At 44.2% G+C, this 18,576-nt stretch overlaps 1 long non-coding RNA gene across 1 annotated transcript in view; it reads right to left on the bottom strand.

The window, feature by feature from the left end:
* Window positions 1–1,519: 1,519 nt before the first annotated feature.
* The window catches only part of LOC133208862 (uncharacterized), a 34,943-nt gene continuing 17,886 nt past the window's right edge, over window positions 1,520–18,576 (bottom strand). The window contains exon 3 of the long non-coding RNA XR_009724525.1: window positions 1,520–1,621. This is a non-coding gene — a long non-coding RNA (uncharacterized LOC133208862). The remainder of the gene's footprint in view (window positions 1,622–18,576) is intronic.

Below are 18,576 nucleotides of genomic sequence, written 5' to 3'. Positions count from 1 at the left end.
CATGTCTGAATTTAACCAGACTTTTTTAGTATATGACACAAAGAGAGTGTAGCTACAATAAGTAATAGCAATACACACAATGCATTAATGTGACTGCCTAATTTCTCTAGCTATAATTAAACACTAGAGATGGCTCAACATCCAGCCTGATGCTGTTTCTCAAAAAGCTACTGTTGCTCTTCTCATACAGGACATCCAAGCTTGAGGGGTGAATTTCTTCCCCATTCCATTCCTTGGTTGTTCTGTAAGCAAGCCAAGGCAGTGCCTGGACTCTGGTGAAAAGCATTCTTCTTTATCTGCCGATTTCTTTTGTCTGCTTCATTGAAAAAGCTGCACCAGCAGAATGGAGGCAAAGAAGGATCACATTAAATAGCAGGAGATGGGGTGGCACTATGGGGCTGGCCTCACGAAATAGGCAGCTAAGGGTATGTTCCAATTAGTGCAGTGCAATGAAAATCTACCGCGCAACAGAGCTGGTGCTATGGACCTGATGTCCACACTGTATTTTTGGGAAGGTTCACATCAGACTAATTCAAGTCTGGTTGCGTGGACATTCTGTCCATGCACAGAATTCTGCCACATTGGAACAAACTTTCTGGAGCCTTAGGGTGCATCCTTTGGCTCAACTTTATCTGAAAGGAAACTAACTTGCCCACTTCATGGTGCAAGCAAAAGGATGGTAAGTTAGGATCATTGGGAAATCATCGCGAATAGCAAGCTGGTCTGAAATAAAAGCATTGATGCAGATGGAGTCTTCAGGTCATTATTCTTCAGCATGAATTTCTGCATCTTAGTAATTTGTGCTTCCTGTTATCTGAAAAGGAGAGATGGGCTGGAACAAAAAAGCAAACTTTTTCAGTCAGTGTGCAAATGCCTCTTGCATATGCTGAGTTTCAGAGTAGCATTCCTGAACAATTCTGTAATGGCACAAATATTAGAGTGTTTTGGTTTGTACTATTAAAGAAATGGGTCTGAACAGTCAATGTGAGAGCTGGACCTCCATTTGCCATAAACCAGCATAACATTAGAGTGAGTAGGGCAAATAAGGACAACAGCAATGAATACAGATCATGCAGTAATGTTTTACATTTTTAATCTTAGTGTATGCGATGTCTGTGCAGTTACTGAGAAATAATTATAACTAATAGCAAAGGGAATACAAATATAAATCTACAATGATTAATTAGTAGGATATGCTAAAAAACTGGGAAAAACAAGCATGTAGACAATGGCTTCCCATAGCTGTGTGGGTATAGCTGATATCCGTAACCGGAAAAATGTCCTCAGTGGGAAGTCCCATGTGTCTATGCTGGATAAATTAAAACCATTTCTTCAAAACAGAGTAGGAAAGCACACAGCATCCAGAATGGGAACCTATTTTGGAGTATTTATTATGTACTGTGTAATGCACATGCACTCTTTTTTTCCAGTTGGTTGACGTAAAGCTCAATATGACCCAAAACTGTGCACTCGTAGCCCAGAAAGCCAACTGTCTCCTGAGCCTCCAGCACAAGAGGGACGTGGAGCTGTTGGAGAGATTCCAGAGAAGACCATGGAGATGCTGCAAGGGCTGGAGCAGCTCTGCTCTGGAGACAGGCTGAGAGAGCTGGGCTGGTTCAGCCTGGAGAAGAGAAGGCTCCTTAAGGGGAGACCTTAGAGCAGCTGCCAGTGCCTAAGGGGCTAAAAGAAACCTGGAGAGGGGCTTTGGACAAGGATCTGTAGGGACAGGACAAGGGGAATGGCTTTAACCTGACAGAGGGGAAACTGAGATGAGATCTTACGCAGAAGTTCTTCCTTGTGAGGGTGCTGAGGCCCTGGCACAGATTGCCCAGAGAAGCTGTGGCTGCCCCATCCCTGGCAGTGTTCAAGGCCAGGTTGGACGGGGCTTGGAGCAACCTGGTCTAGTGGAAGGTGTCCCTGCCCATGGCAGGGGGTTGGAACTGGATGAGCCTTGAGGTCCCTTCCAACCCAAACTAGTGTGGGTTTCTCTTTCATTCACTATAAGTAGTATCTTTAGTGATACTGTAATACCATAAAATTCCCTCCAGTCAGTGCCCTCTGTTGTGCAAAAACAGACAGAAAGAGGGCTCTTTTTCCACAGACTTTAAAAACAAGTAAAGGTAGGACTACCCACGATACTTGACCAGGGGATTTTGGGCTCACTGTCGCTCTATGTGTTTTATCCCATCAGCCACAAATAATACCATCTCAACCAGGTTGCCTTGTCAGTGTCCTCTGTCTTGGTACTCTCATGATCAGTGACCAGATGGAGGGGAGGGGACTCTACATATTCTTCTCTGGAACATTACAGACCACGAGAAGAAAATAATGAGACTCTGCTACCAGAGTTTAACCTTTTAAGCTAACAGAATTGTAAGTGTGAAAAAATTTATTTGTGTGAAGACCATGGGAGATATGTGATGTCTTAATTCCAAATAAAGCCCAAGCTTTTAATGCAGTTCTATAGGAAATTGCCATTTTTATATATGTATAAAAAGTATTTAACTTCTGGTAATTTAGAACACGTTCCAATGCAACCATCCAGAAAGCCCAAATTTTACATAATAAATGATTGTTAAGAAAGAGGTATCATGTTATCTGTCTTGTCCACAGCAAATTATAAAGCTATTCTCAACCACAAATGTTGAGTTCTTAATCAAAGAAACTACTTACAATAATTTTACTACAGCTTTTTATATAGCTGTGAGGATGTACATCTGATGGAAAGATGATAAAATGTTTTTATAAGATCAAATGTTATTTAAAAATTCATATTGCTGTATGGCTTGAAATTGTACTGGCAAATCTTTTCATTTTTCTCTCCTCTTCAGTATTGCCATAGGCTCAGCACTGTGGTCTTTACAAGCAAAAATACCATGCATGGTTTGCCTATATGATGACATCAAGGGGGGGCATTACAGCAGCCTCTGAATAGTAAAGATGACAGCAAGATCCTGCTTCCTTAATCGAAGTCAGTGCGAGTTTTGCCTGAGTGAGGAGGTTAGGATTGGGTCCTCGGAAAAAAGAGGATAATGAGGCATAACTAGGAATAATGGGGTGATATGAAGACATGGAAAATGTAGGTTGAATGTCATTAAAATCTTCCTGACAGTGAGCTCTATTATACCAGGGAATAATCTCATTGACTTCAGTGGGAGAGCTACCAGACTAAGATCTGAGCAAAGGCAGGGGTAGCCTTGGTCCTGATCCAAAGCCCACTGACATCCATAGACTTTGGTGAGGTTTGGATCTTGCCCAGGGTGAGCAGTGCATATATATCCTCCTCAACCTGCACAATTCCCAATGCTTTTCTCCTAATTGTTGTGAATAGTTGTTAGATCCACCTAAATACAGGCAACACATTGTGTTTGTGTTTCATGTAAGCATAGCTAAAATTGATCAATGTAAGAGGCATCTTCCATGTGGTGTATATGTAAAGAAGCTGTTAAATTACCCAACTACTGTTGTGCAATTAGGTAATTTGAACAATAGAGGCCACTATGCAGAACACAGGTATGAGTAAGGCTACACTGTGTTTCCAACTAGACTTACATACTTACAATACAGCAGGGTATGGAGGCTGGGCATATCTGAATTAGAAATCTCTGGGGTTTATAGAATCATAGAATCTGAGACTGGTTTTGCTTGGAAGAGACCTTAACCTCAACCAGTTCCAATCACCTGCCATGGGCAGAGATATCTTCCACTAGACCAGGTTACTCCAAGCCCCATACAATCCTGTCTTGAACACTGCCAGGGATGGGGCAGCCACAGCTTATGCCTGTGCACATACAATTTAAGTCATATGTTGTTTTGGGAACACCAGGGATTAAACGTATTTTAATACTGGCTTCCACTGAACCTTGGTAAAGAGTCACAGGTACCAACTATAAAAAATTAACATGCTTTTGTCCTTTAGCAAATTCTCTGCATCTGGGTACTTTTTTCAGTACCTCATACAACTCTTCAGCCTATCCATATGTTTCCATCCTCTGCAACAGACTGGCAGTTACTTATGCGAAGGTTTCTGTTTCTCAGTGAAGTTTCTATTAGCTCTTTTGTTGAGCTGTTGATTGGAGAGGGGAAGGGAAGCAAAGAGGAAAGTCTAAATCTCATCAATTTTTTACTCATTAATACATGTTCCACAGCTGATGAGAAGGAGCTGTAGAGATCTGCAGCACTGAGACTCATAAAACCAGATCAAATAAAATTGATGCATTTGTGTAGGTAAATTTATTAAAACCTCAGAATCTATGTATGGGAAAAAGTGAGTATGCAACTTCTGAAACTGTAACTTGCAATACTCTTTGACTTTGACAGATTTGGAAAGGATTTGCATTAGCTCCAGTATGTAGTATTTTATTTTAACCCAAAGCAAAATGACTGAAAAATAAAAATAGGCAGCTGAGGGCAAATTGAATTGACTGGCCCCACCTTTCCCATAATCATTTCAAGTTGTTCAATCAGACAAGTCATAAGAAATACCTGTAATATCTTCAAGTCAATGCCGCTGCCTCAATGCAGATTCAGTTCTAGACACATCACTCTGTATATGTCATCCATCTAACTTCATCCTAGAAAACTCCAGTGATGAACATTTCATCCTAGGTCATTTATTGCAGTGTTTCTCTAGCCTTACTGTCTGAAAAGTTTTCTTAATACCTAACCCGTATCTCCCTAACTCCAATGTAATACACCAGTTGACATGGAAAAGAATGCATTGCCTTTCCTGTGCAGCTATTTTTTAGGCATTTCAAGTCTTGTAGCATGCTTCTCTTCATCTTCTGTGTGGCATATGCAGCATCATTTCCTTCACTCTTCCCTCACAAATGAAGTTTTCTAGTCCTCATTCCCCCCGCTCATCTTTTTACTCTCTCTAGATTGTTATTAAAATGTGGAGCCTCTGTAGGGTGTACCAGAAAAGGCCCTGTCAGCACTGGGTAACACAGGATTGCCTTGCAAGTTTTGAGAATGACACTCCCAGATATATGTCCCCAGATAATGTCCAGCTCTTTGCAACAGTCCAGTGTTTCCGAATCTTTGAGACCTATTGGATATCTCACACCTGTTTCCCAGAAAATATTTCCAATTCTGTGTATTTATTGACTAATGACTTCTTGATGTCTACTGATTCTGTTTTGCCCTCCCAGCTTAAGGTCTAGGAACTCCTGACCTTTCATGGTCACTCTCACCCAAGCTTTATGACTTCACATTCCCACCGAGTTTCCAGTGGTTGGCTTGAATAAAATCTAGAAGAGCTTCCTTTCCCCCCTCCCTAATTCTATAGAATTGTTTTCAACACATTTCTAGAACTTGCTGGTGTGTTCCCTGTTTTTCTGTTTTCCTGCTGATGTCCAGAGCAGTTAAATGTCTGCATTTCAGCAAGCTTTTACACAATTCCATCAGTTTACAAAAGCATCATTCACTTAATTTTCCCGCTTCAGTGGCATACAAAAGCCTATGCTCTGACAGTGCCCTCATTTTTTTCCCGTTACTTTCACCCACAAGCTTGCAACCCATCTATCTTCTTTGCCACCCTGGACCTTAGAACAATTCATGTACAATCTTGATATGCAAGAAAATGCTACTTCTCTTTTGCCTTCCCCATCCTTCCAGAGCAAGTTATACCCTTCCAGATTAATATTCTAGTCATGTAAATTACTTGAACAAGTGCCTGCTATGCCAATTAACTTGCAGTTTTGATCATGCACTGAGACTTTCAGCTCTTCCTGTTAACCCCCCTACTTTTTGCAATACAGAATCGTAAGATGTTGAATAGATGCCTTCATCCTCCTCCTTGTCCCTCCTATAGCCCTATTATAAATATCCCTAGCTGTTCTACTTTGAGTATCCCTACTGTTCTAGGCCTTTGAGTTGCACTTCTTTTTTCTAACAAATTCATGGATTCTTGTAACGAATTATCATTGTTCCTAACTTAATGTCCTCATAACTAGGGTGGTAAGCCTATGCCATCCCAAATAACAAAGACAGATAAAAAAAATAAATTTTAAAGACACTTCCTCCTTTCCAGCTAAATTTCAGGTGGCTGGAAGCAAGAAAGTAAAGGGCTGACTAAAACAGGAGATCAAGTAAGCCTGGCACTCTTAAAAGGAACCTTCACACAGAGGAAGTTACCTGTTCAAGGGAACCAGACTGAAACATGGAAGAACGTCTGGATTGCAATCAGGAAGGCCAAAGGTCTAGATAAGATAAACAGGTATGTAAACTATCTTTTGGAGGCCTTTCTTCCCCAGACATTATATTCCACTGCTAAGTAAGCAGTTCTTGCCCAATTCCTGCATACTGCTATGGCAAAGGGGAAAATACTAAGCACACATTTCCTTGAGGTACAAGTACATTGGCCATAACTGAAAGGAGGATAAATGGGATTTCCCCCAGGATGGGCTTAAGCATTAGTCCTGGCATTGTGGTTGCAGTGGCTGGTTACTGTGCTGCCCTCCATGGTCATGCCTGGCTTTGTGCATCAGTCTCACAGCCATGCAGTTCACATCACACATCGGTACTCATTGCAGTCACATTTCAAGTGTGAGACATTATGCACCTACACCTGAGCTTTGCGCACAGGAGCATCTGGCTTTCTCTAGAATATCAGCAGAGCATGGAGCTGATACAGGGGCTTTAATAAAGGACTGGTATTTAAGCTTATGCTTAAATCCTAGACTAATACAGACCTAGGCCAGATCTGGAAAATAATACAGGTGTAGAATGAAACCAGTAAAAAGATAGAAATGCACAGAACTGCAACACAGCAGAAACCTGGGGAGCTACCAAGCAACACATTTAGACCTCTGAAGGGAGCCCACCCACATCATCAACTCAGAGTGGCATGACAATGCGACATGGCCTCAACTATTATCAGGCAAGTGAGAATAACATAAATTCTGACACTTTTCTGTATTTCTGAAGATGGATGATTTTTTTTTAATTATTTTTCTTATATCTACAAAGGGACACAATCACAAAGGTGCCTTTAAATAATACTTTTAAGTAATTAAATAAATAATCTTACAGATGTTACCAGAAGTCAAGAACTCTACTGAAAAATATATAAAATAGTAGGCTGAACTACAGGCTAAACTGAAAGGTGGCTTTTGAAATGCTTGTTAAAATAAGGTTAAAAAAATAAAACCCAGTTTTGAGGAAATAATAAAAAATGTAAGAATTTCTGTAATTTAATAATATTAAAATTCCCTGGGTTATTGAAGCTCCACAGATACTCAGAGAAGCTATTAGGAAAAATTTGGGGGGATTTAGGAGAGCCTTTCAGCATCTTGTGAAAGCACATTTTCTACCAGATGTTTGTAAAGAAAGAATAATAAAAAAGAGCATATTTTGATTCCATTGAATCATCAGCTGCATGAGAATCTTTGTATTCTTAAAGCCCCTTAAGCGCTTTCTCTGGATCAACTATTAAGAGGAACTTCTATTAAATAATACTTTTTTTTTTCCCCTTTCTTTTTTCTTCTCTCTAAATGGCAGAGAGTGGGTTTGGAAGCTTCTCAGGAAATTTCTAACAATTTGAGAGACAAGTTCCTGTTTTCTGGGATTTTTCCAGAACATTACTAGCTAGGGTATGGTGGCGTTTTTATGATTAGCAGAAGATGTTTATAATGCAGAAGCCTCCCTTTTACAAAATCAAGTGAAAAAATCAAAATAATGTATTTTAATGTCACTGATAATTGCCATCACTTAGCAAAAAGCAAAAGCAAATCATATTCATGTGGAAGAATTTGCTTTCTCTCTACTCAGGCTTTATTGAAGCATGATTTTCAAACTGTCTATGATGATCACATGCATAATTGCTGCTCTTGCTGTCTTTTCAATGCTTCCAGTTTATGTTTCTAATGAAAACTGATACATAGCAGTCACCATGAATAAGCCAATGTTTATCAACAATGACCACACACAATGGCATCGGGCAGCTATTGCCTTCCCAGTGTTCAGACAAATAGATACGGGTGACTTAGATGCAACCTGAACACTGGAGGGTCCTGCCTCCTTTGGTGGCAACGCTGCTGAAGCCACGTAAGCAGCTCTTCCACCACTCCAGCTGCTTCTTCCCACCTCTGGGCCGCCCACAGCCAAATATACAGCTGTGCCAACACAATGCAGAGGGCGGTACAGGAACAAGGACTGGGAATGAGGAGGAATGCTTAAAATGCTGGAGAAATATGTGTTGTGGTGTTGTAGAGAGCTTCAGTTTCTTAGGTGGTTGTCATAGAATCACCGATTCGTTTGGTTTGGAAGGGACCTTAAGGCTCATCCAGTTCCAACCCCCTGCCATGGGCAGGGACACCTTCCACTAGACGACGTTGCTCCAAGCAGTGTCCAACCTGGCCTTGAACACTGCCAGGGATGCGGCAGCCACAGCTTCTCTGGGTAACTTGTGCCAGGGCCTCAGCAGCCTCACAGGGAAGAACTTCTGCGTAAGATCTCATCTCAGTCTCCCCTCTGTCAGGTTAAAGCCATTCCCCCTCATGCTGTCCCTACAGACACTTGTCAAAAGCCCCTCTCCAGGTTCCTTGTAGCCCCTTCAGGCACTGGCAGCTGCTCTAAGGTCTCCCCTTAAGGAGCCTTCTCTTCCCCAGGCTGAACCAGCCCAGCTCTCTCAGCCTGTCTCCAGAGCAGAGCTGCTCCAGCCCTTGCAGCATTTCCATGGCCTCCTCTGGCCTCGCTCCAACAGCTCCACGTCCCTCTTGTGTTGTTGCCCCAGAGCTGGACACAGGAATGCAGGGGGGTCTCCCCAGAGTGCAGTAGAAGAGGAAAATCCTCTCCCTCAACCTGCTGCTCACGCTCTCCAGTTTCAACCCAGCACATGTGGCGAGTCTGGGCTCAAGCACACACTGAAGCTGTGTCATGGGGAGCTTCTCCTCACCCAGCACCCCAAGTCCTCCTCAGGGGTGCTCTGTCCAGTCTGCCCCAGCCTATGTTAGTGCTGGGGATTGTGCTAACCCAGGGGCAGGACCTTTTAAAACCATCTCCATTCATTCACTCAGCACAATTACCCTGACACTTTTGCCCACTTTTGTCTTGGGGACACTCTCAGTAGAACAGAAGAACAGAATATGCAATGGCCAGGCACAACTTCTCCCTGTTGGTCCATGCTGAGGATTAATTAGTGTTCAAGAGCACTTGATGAAACTTCAGCTATTGGAGGGAACTACAGGACTAAGTCCAGCAGGAGACAAACCTCCTAGGGACACTAGAGCAAACTCTGAATTGGTGTATGAGGCAGAAATACACATGGCCTTTAGCCAACTATTGTGGCAGACCTGCCAATGACAGCCTGTGGAATGCAAGCTGCAGAGCTGGATAGCTGTAGAGCTGTGCTGTCCTGCTCACATGGGCAGGTGGGTGGTTGGGTACAGTGTTATCTCGGGGTACCACAGCTTTGCTTGCCCTGGTTCAGTGGATTGACATCCCCAGCTATTTGCTCTGTCCTGCTGCAGGAGGAAAGAAAGCAGATTGTTCCCAGTCTCTGGCAGCAGCCTGAAGCATGATAGGTAGATGCTTCAGTGGGTGGAAAAACCTCATCCTGGCCTTGATCCCGGGCATATTGTTTGCCAACAGTGTCCTGAGCTGCATCCCCATCAGCATGAACAGCAGGTCAAGGGAGGGGATTCTCCCCCTTTACTGCGCTCTGGGGAGACCTCCCTCCCCATGCAATTCTACCCACTGCAGGGGTTTGGAAATAGATGAACTTTAAGGTCCCTTCCAAACCAAACCAGTCTATAATTCTATGATTCTGTGCAAAGTGAAAATGTGAATTTAAAGGGTGTTACCCACTCCACAGTAACTGCCTGTGTGCACCTTTCTACTTGGGGATAAAAGTGATGTGGTTCAAGGTAGCTTAATGCTCATTTTATGCATGCACACACAGCACTACCACAGGAGATGACTGTTGCAAATTCACACCCCAACTCACCCTGCAGTGGCTTGTCCATGTGTTGAAATCCCAAGGCAATCTGGCCTAACGCAGTGTGACAACGGAAGCGAGGCTGTTAGTGTCCCCAAAATGAGACTAATGACTTTCTAGCCATCAAAGTAAAAGCCAAGTTTGTAAAATAAGAATCTGCTATATGAATAAATGCTTTGGGAAAGTGGGCTAATACTAGTTCTCTCAGCTCAAGAAACCCAAGTCACATGCACCAACAAATGTAATTGAAAGAGTATGTCTTCACAGTAGGCATTTTTCAGGAGATGAAAGTGACCACACGGTTTGAAATAAGTCATTAATTTGCAATTTCTTCCTAGTTCAAAACAAACATAGGTGTATCATTTAGGGATTAAATCTCCTATTCAATTCTATAATTGGTTTCAGTAGTTGCTAGAATCATATGTTTCAAATAAATGCTGTCAGTTCAAATAAGGAACTGTCAGTACAGATGTGTAGTACTCTGCCTAGTATCTGTGTATATCTTGCTTGTTTATTCTCAGACTGAGTGATGATCTGGAACCTGAGGTTTTATATTTCCTTCCGTATATGTTTGTTTTATTTTTATCTATTATGGCTTTGAATGTTCTTGCTACTCGTAAGAACCACTGTTTTCTTTTGTAACTTGGAAACTACTTAACCTCAGTTGTCTATTGTGGCAATGCACTCCATCTAAATCCATGTGTTTTGATAAAATGTTTTCTTTTATTGGCAGTGAATTTGTAAACTTTCATTTTCAGTGACTGTCCCACTGTCCTTATGCATCCAGCAATGGGAACAGAAGCTCTACATCTTTTTTCTTCAAAAAAACCCATGAAATTAGCATTGGCATAGCAAGTAAGGGACAAAGTGATCCTTATTCAGAGATAACTGCCCAACTGCCTATGCCATTGCATCAACGATGTCATATACCTGTTGGAAAGAGTATCTTAAAATGATTGATTGTTAGTTATGACTAACTCTTAAGGGGCTCAGAAAAACACTAAAATAAAGACTTGAAAGTCTTTCTAAAGGCAGAAAACAACGAATCATTCCGCTTCAGGCATTAGGACTGCCTACATGCAGTCCACCAGTTCCTCATCAGTATACTCTTCTTTCTATCCCAGTGTAGATGCCAGCTCACAGACAGATCTGCAGGCTCCTGTAGGATATCTGGCTTTTTCGAAAAGCTACTGCAAGGAGCTCCTCCAAATTTACAACTGAAACAGTACATGTCTTATCTTCCCAGCCAGAGACGGAAAAGTCTCTTTCTTCCCAACTTTCAATTCGCAAACTCAGGTTTCTGATGTGCTACATCACTGTGCTGTATAGCACTAAGCCTTAGAAGTAGATGATTTCCTCTCATGACCTTCAGGATCTCTGGAGAGCTTCATGGAGCTTCTGGATCAAACTCTTCCTTGCCTGAACTCCAGACAGTGTTCCAAGTTCGGTGTTATTTGTGCATGAGAACAAATTTGGATAGAGAGCAGTTAGCACCTGGAAGCTACCTGTGTGGAAACAGAAGACATGTGGAAAAGCCAGGGAGCTAATTCTCATTAACTGCATCCTGAATGCTTGAAATAAGTCTCTAAATAGCTAGGCCAAACATGTTAACTTCTCTGAAGTTGTAGAAAAGTTTGAAAAAAACAAGAAAGAAAGCTAAGTCAACTTTGTATAGGTTGCAGTAGCAAGATTTGGCTCAGAGAGCCCCTTGGTTAGTACAAACAGAATGTGTACTGGTGTTTCATCAGAATTACAGAATTAAACTGGAAGGCTAAATTAGGGTAATGTGTGACTTTCAATAAGGGCAATGGGCAAACCTGATATAGTAAGACTGAACTAGGGTAATGGTCACCCATCTGTCTGATGAGCAAATGTTAAAGGTACATAGCTCTGGGTACTACATGTGAAGACCTGATCTCACTGAGCTCAGTCGGGATGTTGAACTGATATTCTATCATCTGAGTTTTATGTCACTTACTCTTTAGAAAGAATTAATGTTGGTATTTGTGCATGTCTAATCAAAGTGTTATCCTTTTTAGATTGCAAAAAAAGAAGGAAAAAAAAAAAAAAGGCTTTAATTAGCAGCGAGTAGTGTAGTTGGGCAAAGAGCTGTGTGGAGAATACAGCTGAGAGAGCAAAGTGGACCAGTCTGGAAAAAGCAGCAGACAAAGTGCAGTTCATAGAACAATGTGAAGCGATTGGCTGGAAGAATGACCCATCCTGGACAGGGAATTAAGGAAGAAATTAAATAGGCCAGCCTGCCAGGAGGCAGCAGGGCTTACTGGGCAGCTTTGGTTTTAATGAGCCTCTCACAAGCCCTGTTTGCAGGATGTCAATAGTACTCACACTGTGTTTGTTTTATTCATGAATAGGCACCTCTGTGGCAAAGGTGAATGGTGAGTATACCAAAGACACAAAACCACAACAGCTGGCACCAACACCTTCACCTGATGAAGCCATGTCACAACACAGTCAAGCGTGTCATGACATGAAACGGCAGTTGATGCACAGTGATGGAGTATTGGGATACCGCAGCTAACGGCAGCTGGGCTGATCAGACATGCACAAAATGTGAGTGGCAGTGCGGCAGCCTCATGCTTAGTGGGAAGAACAAGAGTAACACAGAGTTAGTTGCTCCCCGGCATGGCACACTGCCCTAAAAAATGGGTGCTTACGTCCGTGCTTCGGAGCCGGGTCCTCAAGGACGACGAGCGGCAGGGTCGATGGGGGTTGCAGATAGGGGGCGTTTTTAAGTTTAAATGGGGCCTCCAGGCACAAATCCAGAAAATCACTTTTGTATTTTGGGGTGCCAGCGTTGCACCCCAGTGCCGTCACCAGCCTCCGGGTGCGCCCGACTCCGCCGGACCTCACCGCGGAGCCGGGTATCTGGTCCTGGGGCAGGCACGGGCGGTAGCGGCGATGGCGCCTCCGGGCCCGGGAGGGAGAGCTGGCCCCGGGGGAGCCCACCGCCCGTGGGGAGGGCGCCTGGCCGGCTCCTGCCACACCGAAGGACAGCGGGAGGTCTGCCCCAGGTGGGGCAGCGGCCGTCCCACACTCGGCGGCCGGGAAGAGCTGGGGGTCCGGCCGCAGCTCGGCGGCAGGGGCCCAGCGCCGGAGGGAGAGCTGGATGCCCACAGCTCTCCCCGGGCAGCGATCTGCAGCGTGAATCAGCCCTTGCCAACAGACGCAGTGCCTTTTCGAGCTTGCCGGACTCCCGCGGGAGGGAGAAGGGGGAAAATAACTCCCAGCGACGGGAGATCTACCTCTCCGGCGCTGCCCCACGACCCCTCTGCCGGGTCCAAGCCCCGCTGCCCGCCGCACTGCACCGAATAGTCAGCATGTCCCGTCCCGGTGTGCTGCCCCTGCCCTGCACCCTGGGCAGGCAGGAGCTGCGCACCCACTCCCACTTCGCCTTGGCAGGGCACCGCCATCAGACGGAGTGGGAGGAAGAAACATTAACTCCAGCAGCTGTTTCTTGATCCAGGCTGTCAGCCTGCCCGGGAACACGTTAGGTTTTGTGGGGTTTTTTTATTTGCCTTTTTTTTTTTTTCCTTTTTTCCTTTTTTTTTTTTTTGGTGTGGGTTTTTTTTATTATTTTTATATAAGTTTTTAAAAAGTTATTTTAAATTCTGAGTCCTATCGGTGGCACAAATGGAGCTTCGGGGGGCAAGATCACTACCCCACCCATCCGCAAGTCCGCGCTCCCACACCCCTATAGTCCCGCGCAGTCCCGCACAGTCCCGCTCAGGCACACAAGCACTCGCACACTCACTCCCCCCCCGACACACACACAGACACACAGACACACACACACACAGACACACAGACACACACACAGACACACACACACACACACACACACACACACACACACACACACACACACACACACACACACACACACACACACACACACACACACACACACACACACACCCACACCGCTAAGCGCCGTAGCTCAACTTCAGTAATTCCCCAGCATGGGCGGCTTGAAACTGCTCGGGCTGAATAGCATTTGCTGTTCCGTCCCCGCGGCCGCCTCCCGCCGGCTCGAGCCGCGCTGCCTCTGCTCCCGCCCTCCCTTCCTTCTCCTCTGCTCCTCCTGCTCCTGCTCCTGCTCCCGCAGCGGGCCGTTGTGCTGACACAGGCCTGGCTCTGCCGCACCAACTTTGTCAGCAGAGCGCTCCTTCTCTTCCCGCCGGCGGGAATGGCGGGACCCCCTCGACCCCCTCATTCCCCTCATTCCCTCAGTGCCTGTGGTGGGGTTCTGTCCCCTGAGGTGAGGGTGTACCTCATGGTACCTCACGGTAGGGCAGCAACCCGGTAGGGGGGAGGGGAGATAGAGAGTTTCGCCAGTTTGTTTGGGCTTTTTTGTTGTGTTTGTTTGGTTTTGTTTTATGTTCGACATGTATTTATGTATTTATTTTTATTATTTATTTATTTATTATTTATTTATTTTTTCCCCTTAACATGTGGGAGAAGTGACAGTGCACCCTGGTCATCTTGCCTTGGAAAAAGGCAGCCCAGCAGAGTCAGGGGTGAGGTTGATGTGGCGGCATCTGCATCTTCCTTTAGACAAAGAGGTGCCAACAATGTCCATCCTTCCGTCCCTGTGCTTAGCAGAGGTGGGGATCACAGGGTGTGTGAACATACGTGTGGTGTGGAGTGGGTATGCCTGCATTTTTATTGTCAGGCAGACCAAGACTTAAGTCAGTGCCTTCCGCTTGCATCAGACCAAGTTCGCTTGAAGTTGCTTCTGCATAGCAGTTCAGCATTTGGAGGTTTCTGGAGGGTGGTTTTTCTGTTGGCTTTGTGCCCTCTGTGTCCTCTGCAGGCTTCGTGTGAGGAGAATTAACTCTTTGCAGGGCTCAAAATGCACATTTCCACATGCACAGCCCTCTGCAGCCCTGGCCTCTTAAAATACTTCAGTGGAGCCATAACCTTGTGTTCCCAAGGGTCACAGCTAAAGGGAGGAAGGAGAGCCGGAAAGTAGCAACACTTGAAACTACCCCCGTGGCTCTTACTCTCCTCTCAGTTACTTTGTGTTTTACAGCGCTGGACTATTAGTGAGCACAAAGCACCCAAGCAAACTTGCACCAGTGTCTGTATCATAAAAACCTAACAGCTGGAAAGCTTTGGCTTGCAAAATGTGGCTTGTGCTGAAGAAGTGCTCAAAGGACACAGTTTACCTTCCACCAAGAGCAGTCTCACTGGCTTTAGAAGGATATGGTCCTGAAAGGGAGGAATGTCGCTACTGGTTGTGAGGTATTCCTGCTGCTCACAGTGCCTCAAACATGCTGCCTAAACTGAGCATCTCTCCTTAGTGATCTGGTGGTATAAAGATGCAGCAGTGGTTCAGTCCTCCCCAGCATCCCTAATAAGGGAAAAGGAACTAGGAGGAGAAGGTGAATATAAAAATGAATGTGCCTGTGGGTGTTTGTGTGTTGGAGAAAAAGGTGTGAGGAGGAGTATTGTAAGGGCTGGGTGAGGGCAACCAATTCTCCAGGGGCCAAACAAGATGATTGGCTCTACATGCCATGCCATAGACAACAGACGATTCATCCTGATCAACTTTTTGAATGAAACAGGTGTTCTGCATTGAGTGTAAAAGAAATCTTGAGAACATATGTTACGGATTGATTGAGGGATATTTGTCTTAAACTAGACAAGAACAGTTTACCCATTTTGTAGACAAGGAATACATGTCTCTGACTGCTCAGATCTATACAAAGTCTCCATATTTCTGGGTGATCAAAGAGATACATTTTAAGTTCCTCTAAAGTTAATTTGATTAGAGCTGGTGGAAAGATGAATAGCTGTGGGGTTTGTTTGGTTTGGTTTTAAATATAAAGAATTATGATTATATAACTGAAAGATTGCTGATGTGTTTTGGAATGTCTGGAGCTGGCTGAATAAAAAGCTGAGATGCTCTCACTGCTCTTTAAGAAAAATCATATCACCCTCTTACAGAGTTTCTGGAAAATACTGTATTAGTGCCCAAGGTGATCATGCTGACCTATTTTTTTTATATTTTTTTTTTCCCCTGGTCTTTCTAATTAGTGAAGTTGTGTTCCGGGGAAAAGGAGTTGAAGTTCCTGTAATAATTTGCCCATCATATGGTTCTGCATAGGTGAGATATAAGCAGCAGTATTTCAGGATAAGTTTCCAAGCAGACAGCCAAGTCACTTGCACCAGTCCTTATTTCTAGCCATAATATAGTGGCAATTATACTGCGCCGAGTTTTTAAAAACTCCAAAAATTGCTGACTAACTCAGGAAAATAATGAAAGAGCGCATGGCTTTACACATCTGAAATATGCACACCTTTGTATTTTTGTGATGCTTTTACCTTGTTAATTGCATTTTTCTCCAACATTAATTGCCTGGTCTTTAAGTGAAAGGTATTATCCTATGTGAAAACTCTGAGCACTGTACACATTTGGATTCAATTACTACAAAGTTAAATAAAAAATTAATTTGCAGATGTTGGTATCAGATGCCTTAGAGAAGGGCCAAAGTAGGACATGCAAGTATAGAAGGCAGGTAGGGCTAGGTGCTGGGGGTGTTGAAGATGTATTGTTAATTGGATATTTTATTGGATTTTTTTATCACACTTTAAAATCACATATAAATTACAGGTTGCAATTATATGATTTTTATTCCAAAAGTTTTATTTCAAAGAAGCTTTACAACACCAAGCTGTGTGGTGTGGTTGACAGGCTGGAGGGAAGGGATGGGATCCAGAGGGATGTAGATCCCTGGAGAGGTAGGACCCTATGAACCTCACAGAGCTCAACAAGGCCAAGTGGAAGGTCCTGCCCCTGCGTCGGGGCAGTTCCCAGGACAAACAGGCTAGAGGAAACTGAATGTAGTAGCCCTGAGGAGAACCTGGGGGTGAGAGAAGCTCCCTGAGAAGCTCCCTGTCTTCAGAGTGTTCTTGAGCCTAGAATCTCCCCATGTGCTGGGCTGCATCCCCAGAGCTTGAGCAGCAGGTGGAGGAGGAGGATTTTCCTCTTCTCCTGCACTCTGGGGAGAACCCCCCTGCAGTCCTGCATCCAGCTCTGGGGCAACAGAGGAGGCCTCAGAGATGCTGAAAGGGCTGGTGCAGCTCTGCTCTGGAGACAGGCTGAGAGAGCTGGGCTGGTTCAGCCTGGGGAAGAGAAGGCTCCTTAAGGGGAGATCTCAGAGCAGCTGCCAATGCCTAAAGGGGCTACAAGAAAGCTGGAGAAGGGCTTTGGACAAGGACCTGTAGGGACAGGACAAGGGGAATGGCTTTAACCTGACAGAGGGGAGACTGAGATGAGCTCTTAGGTAGAAGTTCTTCCCTGTGAGGGTGCTGAGGCCCTGGCACAGTTTGCCCAGAGAAGCTGAGGCTGCCCCATCCCTGGCAGTGCTGAAGGCCAGGTTGGACGGGGCTTGGAGCAGCCTGGTCTAGTGGAAGGTGTCTCTGCCCATGGCAGGGGTTGGAACTGGATGAGCTTTAAGGTCCCTTCGTGAAATAATGTCATGTGAGTAATCACCCTTGAGTCACAGAACTGATGAGGAATTCAAGATATTTGGCTTCAGGATATTAATATGTACCTTCCTATTGGAAGTATATACCCATCTACACTGCAGCTAAGGGATCATTCCCTGTGATTCTTTAGATGTATTTGGTTTTATGGGAGTCCTGTTCTTTTTAAATACCAGCCCCATGAGTTGTTCAGGGCCTTCTGGCAGAGCTGGTACTTTCAGACCTTTTAACTTCTCCTGGAACCAGTGGTGCTCTTGGCACACAACATTGTTGGCACTTGATAGATTGGGCCCTGGGCTGACCTCAGTCTATTGCCTCAGTTGACTGGAGTGGGTCTACCATGAGGAAATAACACTTTGGCATTGCAGATAAATAGTGACTTTTGTGTGTTTGACTTTTTAAATCTTCTTGGAGAAATTCAAATTATTTGATTGAGCTGTTTATCAAAGCTGTTTCTGAATGAGGTTTCCAGATGTACATTCATCATTGTCAGAAATTTCCTTCTGAGACCTATAACGGGGTTCCTTCTCCAATCCATACCTATAGAAGTATTTTGGAAACTGAAAATTAACAATTTTGTGTTTCTATGAATGCTTATATTGTATGTAATATCATGATTGCTAATATAACTCACTCGTTCTTGTAAACTTGCTGAGGCATATTTGAGGCTGCCTATGAAAACTCTGAAAAAGGCAAATGAACACATGCCTGTGTTCTTACTCTACCCACTTGCCACCATTTTGTTTGCAGGGCACATAAAGAGAAGAGCAAAATCTGTTCTTGCACATGAGTTGGCATATCTTGTGTCTGTGCAGAGGACACTGAGCCAGCCAACATTCAAATTTTCTTGTCATCAGTCACACATCCCATGACAAATTTTGGTACATTTAGTCCAGCTTCATGTAAACAGGAAAAACAGAAGTGTGGGAAATGAAAGGTAACCTCATTGTGATAGTTTGTCTTCTGTGATTTTAGTTATACTCACGTTGCAGACTAAGGTCACTCTAATAAACTGTGTTTATAAAATAACTCCATTTATAACAGCGTTAACAGAAGCTGGTCATCAGCTCCAGTTCAGAGTGGATTCTCACAGGGTTGACGAAAACACAATATCATGATTTTCTTGG

This window comes from Neopsephotus bourkii, unplaced genomic scaffold (genome assembly GCF_033783945.1).
Source record: "Neopsephotus bourkii isolate Nb327-2 ecotype Australia unplaced genomic scaffold, CSIRO-AGI_Nbou_v1 NB_289, whole genome shotgun sequence".
Taxonomy (NCBI): domain Eukaryota; kingdom Metazoa; phylum Chordata; class Aves; order Psittaciformes; family Psittacidae; genus Neopsephotus; species Neopsephotus bourkii.
Note: the sequence above shows the minus strand (reverse complement) of the source record. Positions and strands in the feature narration are given on the sequence as shown.